Source organism: Stenella coeruleoalba, assembly GCF_951394435.1.
Source record: "Stenella coeruleoalba genome assembly, chromosome: 5".
NCBI lineage: Eukaryota > Metazoa > Chordata > Mammalia > Artiodactyla > Delphinidae > Stenella > Stenella coeruleoalba.
In genome coordinates this window covers 54,627,016-54,640,488 of record NC_137150.1, presented here as the reverse complement: position 1 = coordinate 54,640,488, position 13,473 = coordinate 54,627,016, and positions in this window count along the sequence as shown.

The following is a 13,473-nucleotide window of genomic DNA, read 5'->3' as shown; positions in this document are numbered from 1 at the left end:
TCTGTGACTCTACTTCTGTTTTGTAAATAAGTTCATTTGTAACCTTTTTTAAATTTATTTTTTATTTTTTGCGATATGTAGGCCTCTCACTGTTGTGGCCTCTCCTGTTGCAGAGCACAGGCTCTGGATGCGCAGGTTCAGCGGCCGTGGCTCACGGGCCCAGCCACTCCAAGGCATGTGGGATCTTCCCGGACTGGGGTACGAACCCGTGTCCCCTGCATCGGCAGGTGGACTCTCAACCACTGCGCCACCAGGGAAGCCCTGTACCCTTTTTTTTAGATTGCACATATAAGCAATATCATATTCGTCTTTCTGTATCTGACTTACTTCATTCAGTATGACAGTCTCTATGTTGCTGTCAATGGCATTATTTTGTTTTTTATAATGGCTGAGTAATATTCTATTGTATATATGTACCACATCTTCTTTATCCATTCCTCTGATGATGGACATTTATGTTGCTTCCATGTCCGGGCTATTGTAAATAGTGCTGCAATGAATATTGGGGTGCATGTATCTTTTTGAATTATGGTTTTCTGCAGGTATATGCCTAGGAGTGGGATTGCTGGGTCATGTGGCGGTTCTATTTTTAATTTTTTAAGGAACCTCCATACTGTTCTCCATAGTGGCTCTATCAATTTACATTCCTACCAACAGTGTAAAAGGATTCCCTTTACTCCACACCCTCTCCAGCATTTATTGTTTGTAGATTTTTTGATGATGGCCATTCTGACTGTTGTGAGGTGATATCTCATTGTAGTTTTGATGTGCATTTCTCTAATAATTAGTGATGTTGAGCATATTTTCATGTACCTTTTGGCCATCTATATTTCTTCTTTGGAGAAATGTCTATTTAGATCCTCCACCCATTTTATGATTGGGTTATTTGTTTTTTTGATATTGAGCTGAATGAACTGTTTATATATTTTGGAAATTAATCCCTTGTCGGTTATTTCATTTGCAAATATTTTCTCCCATTCTGAGGGTTGTCTTTTTGTTTTTTTATGGTTTCCTTTGCTGTGTCCCTTTTTTTCTTGATGATTCTGGCTAAAGGTTTATCAATTTTGTTTATCTTTCTAAAGAGCCAGCTTTTAGTTTCATTGATCTTTTTTCATTGATCTTCTTTGTTTTTTTAGTCTCTATCATTTATTTCTGCTCTGATATTTATGATTTCTTTCCTTCTACTAACTTTGGGTTTTGTTTGTTCTTCTTTCTCCAGTTGCTCTAGCTGTAAAGTTAGGTTGTTTATTTGAGATTTTTCTTGTTTCCTGAGGGAAGCTTTTATTGCTATAAACTTCCCTCTTAGAACTGTTTTTGTTGCATCCCATGGGTTTTGGATCATCGTGTTTTTGTTTTCATTTGTCTCTAGGTATTTTTTTATTTCCTCTTTGATTTCTTCAGTGATCCACTTGTTGTTTAGTAGCATATTGTTTTATGCAGTACTCTTCTAACTCATTAGATTACAGGACAAAATATTCAATATGAGTTATTAGCCTTAACTTAGGTGACACAATGTCATCTTCCAAATGAATGCTCAGACAAATTAAGATCTTCAGATGAAATAAAATTTTGTCATTAGGAAACAACCACAATGTAACTATAACAGAAAAATATTATATAATTAAAGCAAAATTTGATAGAAACAAAACCCAATAAATATTTAATGTTTATTATCCTAAATATTCTTTCTCAAGGTTGATATAGTAAAGCAAGTACTCTATGTCCATCTCTAGTAATTGACTTTGAAGCTGGCAAATTTTAGCTAATGTCTCATGCTGTTGTATTCATTTAAGCTTTCAAACTTGTTGAAAGCTTTTGTTAGTGTCTTTCAGCATTTAATCTTTGCAATTATTAAATGATTATTCACTGAAAATTAAGAAGAAATAAAGCTTTTGAATGTCCTTTGTTTGAAACTCCATAGGTGAAAATTATAGCAATTATTCTGTTTCCCAAATTCCTAAGATTTGTTTTTAGCCAGGGCTAACATGGTCTAAAACTTCATCAGTCAACTTCCTTTTCCACTGGGGCATCTTAGAGCTGCCATTGTATTTTTTTTCTCTCTGCAACTATTTCATGGCTACTTCTTTGGATCATATTTTAACATATATAGGAAATGGCATGATATCTTAAAATTGGTATTGAAAATTATACTCTTCAGTGTAAAAGAGAGCTGTTTTATATTTACATATAAATACAGTTTATATATTATATTCCCCTCCTTCTTAATGTCCGTTACTCATCTTGCAACTTTTCCCGCTCTCTAGTTTAGTATTGCAATTATCTGAATTCATAGAGGAAATTTTAAAAACAAAGCAGCATCAGTAAAACATACACACATTTTTATATTGAAGGTTGAGATTTATGTATGTAAACCCCACAAAGCTAAATGTTTTCCATTATGCATCTACTCTGGCCCTCTTTCTTTAAAAATATCTTAGGACTAATTTATGTCTGCATCAGTATAGATTTGACTTACATATCATCAGTGGTAACATTATGCTTATCCCTAGAGATATCTGGACCCAACCCTAATATTGACTGTTAGACAAGATAATAAGGAAACATTTGAGCTAATGATTTGTAATGTGCTAAGACCAAACTTCCCTAGAGACATCTTGTACCAGCTTATCTAAACTGTTATAGAAAATATATTGCTTGATGATCTAAACCTGGTTTTTCTGATTACATAGCTGGGTCTGGCTAACTGGTAAGGGCCATATAGATGACCATTGACCTCTCAGTAAACATGTGTTTGCATTTCCCTGAGACTGAGACCTCTTGTATATATCTTAGTGATTTGTGATCTGGAGTGAAGCTTATCCTGTGTGACTGAGAGGACTTTAGAAGCTATGCTTGGATGCCTGGAACCTGCCTGATACTTTCTTTTTCTTGCTGTATTGTATCCCTTGTCTTTATTAAAGGTTTATGTTTGTATGTTCCATGGTATGTCATGAGTCTTTTAATTTTCTTACCCTTTGTAGTTGCTGCAAAGTATGACTTCATTAAAAGAATCTAATAGTCAACTGGTCTGAGAACTGACCTTGGCAAGATTGTTTGGTTCTCCAAGTACCCAGTTTGCTTTTCTTAAATCATTTTTAGTATTTTCCTATTATTTTTGATGGCTATATTAAACACACTTGAAGTTCTTCCAAGTGAATGTCCATGTAATGGACGTTTTCCCCCCAATTATAAAAGCAGTGAAGTTAGAAAATATTAACCTTGTCTGGTGGGGTCAATGTTCCGAAAACAGTCAAGGTTAAGAATCACAGTCAAGGCAGCAACAAATGCTACAAGCTAAACCAATTCACAAAAGTCAACAGAAGAGCAAGCATCATAATATTCCAGTATAGAATTTCAATTGGCAGAACAGTTGACACAACTTGGGTTCTGAAACTATATTTATTTATTCTGTGTAACCACAACACAGGGAGAAAGGGCAGGCATGACCACCCCCACAAAGGTCTCCATCTTGCATGATCAGGGCATCCCCTAGAGACACAAAAACTTCTGCGTATGCTCTCAGTCATTGTTCTCTGTTTGAACCTCTCTCACATCCTACTTCCTTTCCTTTCTCTCTGTTGTAGTCACAAGAATTTTAATCTCTATCACCTATATGTGCCCAAGTTTCATGCTGACTGACATGTTAATCTGATGAGCTCTCATGGTTTCCTAATGTTATTGGTTCTATCCATTCTTTTTATTTTGATTTAATCAAAATAATACATCAACATGGTCAAAAAGGCTGAAAAGTCAAATTATGTTAATAACTTTATCGTGTTCAGTAGCCAGACGTCGACTCATCCTTCCCTACTCCTTATTCTTACTACTCTGAGACAGTTACTTTCAATTCCTTTTAGCTGTTCCTCTTTGTTTTTACTTTTGTTCTAAGTGACATATTATTACAAATATTTCTTGAATTTTTCAGTTTTACATATTCGTTACTGACTTCCAAGTGTAAATTATAAAAATTAGCTCTCTTATAACCCTCAATCCCACAGACACTAATGCACACGTTTCCTTCTGCCATTTCACCCCATCCTACCAATGTAATTAGAACATAATTTTGCTTAATTAAATATATAGTGCTTACCTTTGGCTATATATTTTTTCACAGCTGAGCCACTAAAGAACTGTAATTATCTGTAAGGGAGGTTGAATGAAACAGAGAGACTAAGGCAGAAACCAGGTAGGTGTTTTCCAACTCCCTTATTCTTTTCTTCCTGGGCACATGGCTGGACTACCTTTCCCACCCTCCCTTTCAGTTAGGTAAGTTGACATGCCCAGGTTTAAGAGAAAGGAATGGATAAAAATGATGTAAACCGCTTCACAGATTGCCACATGCAATCCTTCCTGCTCTTTTCCTTTTATACAAGCTTAAGACAGTTAAGTTTAGAAATCTTAGAAACAACCAGCTTCTGGTTTTTGGCTGAATCTCAAGAAGGAAAGTACTGTGACTGAGGAGGAGAGCTGAATGTCAATCAGGAGCACCAATTTCAAGTCAATAAACTGAATTTTAGGTTTTGTCTGTTGCAGATTTGTTAGGTAACGATCTTGAACATTTGCAATTTCCAAGCACTTTTCTATCACTCTACATGTAATAATTTATTTAATCTGCTAGCAAACTTAGATGATTATTCTCATTTTACTGAAAAGGAATCTTGGAAAGTTAAAAAACAAAACTAGTTTACCTGCATATATCTGGTGAAGCTGGAATTTTGCTTCATGCATCCTGATTCCAAAGTCCAGTTTTATTATAGTTCTTTCTAAAGAAAGATTCTAAGGGCAGATCTTTGTGTCTTCTTGCTAATTGCAAGCTCTTCTTAATATTTGCTGGCAGTTCCTCTGTTACCACTTGTCTCAGAATTTCATTTGTCCTGAGAGAGTGGAAGAACTAGAAGTAGGTAGTGATCCTAAAGATCAATGCAATACTTAACCCATTTTCCCTCCTGAAACTTTATTCTGGGGAAGCAGAGTTGCTTTCTTCTGAAGGTGAATCTGGGGACAGCATATTAAAATGACTCTCTTGGCATTCACAGAGCTGAGAAGAGAATTTCAGTGGGATTCAAGCTGTTCTCTAAACACAGCCAAGAAAGAAAATTTGAAAAGAGGTCAGGGGTGTACAAGGTGATATTTTACTGGGTCAGAATTCATATTATGAACCCACACTCTCATAGCTAAGCAATCACATTTCCTGTGCAACAATAGTAATGTTGCCAGAGCTTCATAAACTACAGAGTGCTTTCTTATACATGGCTTCATTTAGGCCACCTAAAAAAACTGTGAGAGAGATATATTTCATTATCATTTTAAGGATACACTTTTTATTGAGGTATAATATACATACATAAAGTGCACATTTTGGAAGTGTAGAACTCAATGGATTTCCACAAATGAACACATCCATATAGCAATCACTCAGAATGAGAAAAGTAAGGTTGACCACACAATAGAAGCCATCATCATGTCCTTCCCCAAAACTAGCCTCTGACTTCTGGCATCACAGGTTAGTTTTGTCTGTTTTTAAATTTTATATTTGGAATCATGATGTTTATACTCTTTCACGTCTTACTTTTTTACTCCAAATTTGTCTGTGTTCTTGCATGTAGCTATATAGGTCATTCAAATTATTAGGTAGTATGCTATTGTACAAATATACCATGATTTAGTTATCTATCTTTCATTTCATGGGTATTTAGATTGTTTCCACTTTTTTCTATTACAATAGTGCTTCTGGGAAGTACTTGTACATGTATATTGGTGTATACATTTCTATTAAATTTTTATCTGTGAGTTGAATTGCCCAGTCAAGAATATTCATGTACTGTATCCAGCAAGGCTATTATTCAGGATTGAAGGACAGACAAAAATATTCCCAGACAAGCAAAATCTAAAAGTTCATCACCACTAAACTGGTGTTACAAGAAATGTTAAAGGGCCCACTTTAAGTGAAAAAGAAGACTATAACAAGAAATAAGAATAAATATGAAGGAAAAAATCTCACTGGTAAAATCAACTGTAAATACAATAATCAGTTAAGGGATACACTTAAAGATGTAAAATATGACACCAAAACATAAAACATTGTGAAGGGAAGTAAAACATGAAGAGCTTTTAGAATGCTTTCGAACTTAAATGACTATTAGTTTAAAACAATATATGTACCCCAGTGTTCATGGCAGCATTATCTACAACAGCCAAGATATGGAAGCAGCCTAAGTGTCCACTGATAGATGAATGGATAAAGAAGATGTGGTACATGTATATACAATGGAATATTAGCCATAAAAAAAGAATAAAATTTTTCCATTTGGAACAACACGAATGAACCTGAAGGGTATAACGCTTAGTGATATAAGTCAGGCAGAGAAAGACAAATACTGTATGTTTTCACTTATATGTGGTATCTAAAAAAACAAAATGAACAAGTATAACAAAACAGAAATAGACTCACAGATACAGAGAATTATCTAATAGTTACCAGAGAGAAGAGGGGTGGAGGGAGGGGCAATGTAGGTGAAGGGAATTAAGAGGTATAAAGCTACTAGATGTAAAGTAAGTAAGTTATAAGGATGTAATATACAGCACAGGAAATACAGTCAATATTTTATAATAACATTGGAGTATAATCTATAAAAATGTTGAATTACTGTGTTGTACACCTGAAACTAATATAATATTGTAACACAACTATAGTTCAATTTAAACAAATAAGTAAATTATCAGATATATTGGATAAAGTTTTTTAAATTATAAAAACATACCTATTTAATATCTGTAGAATCTATGTTAATGGTCTTCAGTTCTAAAATTTTTTGCTTGTACATCCTCTCATTGTTTTTTTTTTGTTAATCTGTTTTTTTTTATCAATTTTACTATCACTTTCCAAGAACCAACTCTTTGATTGATTGATTTTTTCCTACTGTCCATTTTTTTCTATTGATTTCTACTATACCTTTATAATTTCCCTTTTTATATTTTCTTTATGTTCTATCTACAATTTGCTTCCCAGTTTCTTCATGTATATGTACATACAAGCATACATACACACACATATATATACATACACACATGTATATGTGTGTGCATATATATAATGGATTTTTCATTTTATAGTATATGCTACGTCAAAAAGTATTTTGACATTATTATTGTTTTTCTAGGTATTCTTGGTAGAACCATTGGTCTGCTACAAAGTACTCCATCATACTTTGAAGTGGAAATCCATTACTACCATATTTGATTTTTTATTCTGAGAAAAGACATTTCATATTAACTCTTAAAATTTTTATAATATACAGTTACAGAAATGTACTGGTGTGTGCTTAATCTATGTAATATATTTTAAAAATAATTGAATATTCAATGATGCTATAAAAATATACTAGTCTCACAGTTTTAGATTATTTAACCTGTCATTTGTAATATTATGGTGTTTCTCATCTTATTAATACTTTTAAACATGATTTTTTATGCCTTCCTAGTATTCCATTTTGCAGTGGTATTATTAGTTATGTAACGGTTGTCATATACATAGATATTAGATTTTAAAATTTTTGTTAGTCTAATTTTTCTCCAATCAGAATATTTATATATCATTTCAAAAAATTACATATTTTTTTCTTAAGGTAGTCCCAGAAAATTAGAATTACCAGACCAAAATGGGTACTTCTTAAGGCTCTTGATGTCTCAAGAAGATAAAATATTTTTACTTTCATTTAAAGATGAATAAACTGAGAGTGGGGGAGTGTAGGTGATGGTGAAATTCAAAATCTAGTTTCTGTCAAAGAGGTGACATTAAAGTATTCACTGAGCAATCCTCTATATAATTTGATGCCTTATTACTATAGGAATTTTATTCAATTTCATAATTATAAAAAAATAAAAATTCATCCAGTCATCCAGTCAATTCATCCAGTCAAATTGAATTTTATTCAATTTCATAATTATAAAAAAATAAAAATTCATCCAATTTATATAAAAAAATAAAAATTGAATTTTATTCAATTTCATAATTATAAAAAAATAAAAATTCATCCAGTGTATATATCACTGTAGGAGGGTTCCTTTTTCTCCACACCTTCTCCAGCATTTATTATTTGTAGACTTCTTGTTGATGGCCATTCTGACGGTGTGAGTTGATACCTCACCATACTTTTGATTTGCATTTCTCTAATAATTAGCAATACTGAGCATCTTTTCTTGTGCCTGTTGGCCATTTGCATGTCTTCTTTGGAGAAATGTGTTTTTAGGTCTTCTGCCCATTTTATGATTGGGTTTTTTTTTTTTATATTAAGCTGTATGAGCTGTTTGTATATTTTGAAAATTAATCCCTTGTCAGTAGCATCATTTGCTAATATTTTTTCCCATTCTGTAGGTTGTCTTTTTGTTTTATTTATGGTTTCCTTGGCTGTGCAAAAGCTTTTAAATTTAATTAGTTCCCAGTTATTTGTTTTTTGTTTTTATTTCCATTACTCTAGGAGAGGGATCCAAAAAATACTGCTGTGATTTATGCCAAAGAGTGTTCTTCCTATGTTTTCCTCTAGGTGTTTTGTAGTATCTGGTCTTATATTTAGGTCTTTAATCCATTTTGAGTTTATCTTTGTATATGGTGTTACAGAATGTTCTAATTTCATTCTTTTACATGTAGCTGTCCAGTTTTCCCAAAACACTTATTAATGAGACTGTCTTTTCTTCATTGTATGTTCTTGCCTCTTTTGTCATAGATTAACTGATGATAGGTGTATGGGTTTATTTCTAGGCTCTCTATCCTGGTCCATTGGTCTATATTTCTGTTTGTGTGCCAGTACCATACTCTTTTGATGACTGTAGCTTTGTAGTATAGTCTGAAGTCAAGGAGCATGTCCTCTAGCTTTGTCCTTCTTTCTCAGGATCGCTTGGCTCTTCAGGGTCTTTTGTGTTTCCATACAAATAAAATTTTTTGTTCTAATTCTGTAAAGAAATGCCAATTGGTAATTGGATAGGAATTGCATTGAATCTGTAGATTTCCTTGGGTAGTACGGTCATTTTAACAATGTGGATTCTTTAACAATATTGATATACAGAAATCTGTTGCATTTCAATATACTAACAATGAAATATCAGGAAGAGAAATTAAGGAAACAATCCCATTTATCATCACATCAGAAAAGAATAAAATACACAGGAATAAACCTACCTAAGGAGGCAAAAGACCTGTACTCCAAAAACTATAAGACACTGGTGAAAGATACTGAAGATGATACAAACAGATGGAAAGATATACTGTGTTCTTGGAAGGGCTCATGTTTTTATTCTGGCCACAGTATTGATTACAAACCTTATAATCACAGTCAGAGACAGAAAACTAGAGTAGTTGATGCTAACGTGGAAATTGAGGAATAGCAATGTTAAACCAATGAGATCACTTCTGCCAGTTAAGGGGTAGGGTGTGGAGAATAGGGAACTCTCCACACTGCTGGTGGGAATGTAAATTGGTATAGCCACTATGGAGAACAGTATGGCAGTTCTTTAAAAAACTAAAAATAGAGTCACCATATGATCCTGCAGTTTCACTCCTGGGCATATATCCAAAGAAAACTCTAATTTAGAAAGATACATAGATTCTAGTGTTCATAGCAGGACTATTTACAATAGCCAAGACATGGAAACAACCTAAGTGTCCATTGACAGATGAATGGAAAAGGAAGACGTGCTATACATACACAATAGAATATTACACAGCCATAAAAAAGAATGAAATAATGCCATTTGTAGTAACATGGGTGAACATAGAGGTTATCATATTAAGTGAAGTAAGTTAGACAGAGAAAGACAAATATCATAGGATATAATTTATATGTGGAATCTAAAAAATGATATAAATGAACTTATTTACAAAACAGAAACAGACTCACAGACATAGAAAGCAAATGTGTGGTTACCAAAGGGGATAGCAGGGGAGGGAGGAAGAGATTAATTAGGAGTTTGGGAATAACATGTACACACTACTATGTATAAAATAGATAACCGACAAGGACCTACTGTATAGCACAGGGAACTATATTAAATATCCTATAATAACCTATAATGGAAAAGAATCTTTAAAAGAAAACATATATATATATATATTACTTAGGGATTAATTTACTTCTGAAACTAATTCAGGTTTCAAGAATCCATAATAAGGGCTTCCCTGGTGGCGCAGTGGTTGAGAGTCCACCTGCTGATGCAGGGGACGCGGGTTTGTGTCCCGGTCCGGGAAGATCCCACATGCCGCGGAGCGGCTGGGCCCGTGAACCATGGCCGCTGAGCCTGCGCGTCCGGAGCCTGTGCTCCACAACGGGAGAGGCCACAGCAGTGAGAGGCCCACGTACCGCAAAAAAAAAAAAAAAAAAGAATCCATAATCAAGCCAATGCAGTTATTGCCTCTACTGCAAATGGCTCCTGACTCTCAAGAACCTGAAGAATTCCAAATCTTATATGAGTCCACTTAATAGGTGGAACGAATTTGCATCTAAACCCATGTTGCAATAAAGCCCATGGAATGTAAAAAAAAAAAAAAAAGAAACAAAACTAACAGAAATATTGTATATATCAGAGTGAAAGAAAAATTAAGAAAGTAAACATAATGTGTTGTGATATGAAACTTCTCATGTTATCTTTTCAGGAGAAGAGGGAGAATGAATCTTAAAAAGAAATCAGCTGTCTGTCTCCTAGGTCACTTGTGGATCCTTTCAAATGCATGAATAACTTCCTAACCATATCAATGTTATTTTTAAAATTTAGACAATGAACTTGAATTATCTGCAGATGGCAAATCTTTTACTAAAACAGGAAAAAAGTACGAATCATGAGGGATATTATGACCCACTAACAGTAGGATGCAGACCTACATTGAATAATAATTTAGATCTATTATTAGGATAATTAGAAAGCCAATCTGCTGCCAGAAGGGTTAGACCTTAGCTTCTCAATTTATTAAAAAGCAGTTTCTTATCTGTGAATGAAAAGAACCCAAAGTTCACTAAAACCATAACCCCAACATCTGCCTGCCATAAAAAGATAATGATTTAGTATAAATTAATTTCACTTCTTCAAGTAGTTTGGATTTTATCAAACAATTACATCATTGGCATCCATTTTCATATTGTATTACAACTTTAAATGTCTCCTGATATTTGTTCAACAACAGATACTAGGGAAAAAAGAATTTTAGGGAAATGATTTTTAACTTTTAATTAGAAAGAGTTTTTATATACAGTGTCTCTTCAGATTTTACTGTGCTTCATTTACAGGAGGATAGTAACATTCTGAGTCAGGCTAATGTGTTGAATAGAAACAACCACCACAATCACACTGAGCCTTTGTCAAAGAATTCACATGGTCACTTTACCAAGACTTCCCAATCTATTTAGAGATCAATAAGTACACTTTTTCCCTCCATATTTCCATCTACTTTGTCCCAAACACTGATTTCTGCTTCTGCAAGCAGAGCTTCTCTAAGAAGCAACCAACTTCTTGCTGTGGCCTAACTTAATATGGAGAGAGATAGTGATTATAACTGATGGCCTCTCCCTCATGCCCACTCATTTATCTCTCTTATGTACATTTTTATTGTAGAGAGCAATACAAGTTCCCCAGTTCTCTTCCTACTCATGAAGAGATCTTAATAGCAAGATAGAGCTGAAACATTTGCCTTTCTTTGGACCAATATTATTATCAAAACTAATGTTTGAATAAACAATTTCCTTGAAAATGGTTTTGTAAGGTGTTGTTATTGTATTCTTGAACCATATCATTTGCACTTATACAATGAGAGAAATTATAAAGATAGATAGGAAGATATCTCAGCCAGCAATCAAAATACCCAATTTAACTCAAGCTCTGCCACTGTGCTCTTTGACCTTGGACAGATTTTAATCTTTTTGGAAATTATTTTCCTCTTTTTGCAAATGGAACAGTTGAATTAGTGGATCTCTAAATTGTTTTTAAACTCTAAAATTGTATAAATTCTTTTAAGTAAAAGATATTAAATGATTTTAGTACTTATGCTCTTCTGTACTGATTTCTATTCCTTCTTTTTTTTTCTTTTTATGAATTTTAAAGGTTACTTTCCATTTACAGTTATTACAAAATATTGGCTATCTATCTTACACCCAATAGTTTGTACGTCCCATTCCCCCACCCCATATTCCCCTCCCATCCTCCCCATGGTAACCACTCATTTATTTTCTATATTTGTGAGTCTGCTTCTTTTTGTTATATTCACTAGTCTATTGTATTTTTTTTAGATTCTACATATAAGTGATATCATACAGTAATTTGTCTTTCTCTGACTTATTTCACTTAGCATAATGCCCTCCAAGCTCATCCATATTGCTGCAAATTTCATTCTTTTTAATGGCTGAGGAGTATTTCATTGTGTGTGTGTGTATACATACATATATGTGTGTATATATGTGTGTGTGTGTGTGTATGTGTGTGTATATATACACATAAGATGTTATGCAAAAACCCAGCAAACTTTTTGGCCAACCCTATATATATATATAGACACTTAGGTTGTTTTCATGTCTTGGCAATTGTAAATAATACTGCTATGAACGTTGGGGTGTATGCATCCTTTTGAATTAGTGTTTTTGTTTTTTTCAGATATAGACCCACGAGTGGATTTGGTAGTTCTATTTGGTAGTTCTATTATGGTAGTTCTATTTTTAGTTTTCTGAGAAACATCCATACTGTTTTCCGTAGTGGCTGTACCAATTTACGTTTCCACCAGCAGTGGATGAGGGTTCCCTTTCCTCCACATCCTTGCCAAAATTTTTTATTTGTGTTCTTTTGGATGATAGCCATTCTGACAGATGTGATGTGATATCTCATTGTGGTTTTGATTTTCATTTTCCTGATGATTAGTGATATTGAGCATCTTTCCTTGTACCTGTTGACCATCTGTACGGCTTTTTGGAAAAAATGTCTTATCAGTTCTTCTGGCTATTTTTTAATTGGATTTTTTTTTGATGTTGAGTTATGTGAGCTGTTTATATATGGTGGATATGAATCCCTTATCAGTCATATCATTTGCAAATATTTTCTCCCATTCAATAGGTTGTCATTTTGTTTCATTTATGGTTTCCTTTGCTGTGCAAAAGCTTTTAAGTTTAATTAGGTCCCATTTGTTTATTTTTGCTTTTATTTCCTTTACTTTAAAAGACATATCCCAAAAAATATTGCTGCTGTTTATGTCAGAGTGTTCTGGCTGTGTTTTTCTCTAGGAGTTTTATAGTGCCCAGTATAACATTAATCCATTTTGAGTTTATTTTTGTATATGGTATTAGAGAATGTTCTAATTTTTGTATTTTTACATGTAGCTGTCCAGTTTTTCCAGAACCACTTATTAAAGAGACTCTCTTTTCTCCATTGTATATTCTTGCCTTCTTTGTTGTAAACTAATTGACCATAGTGCATGGGTTTATTTCTGGGCTCTCTATCCTGTTC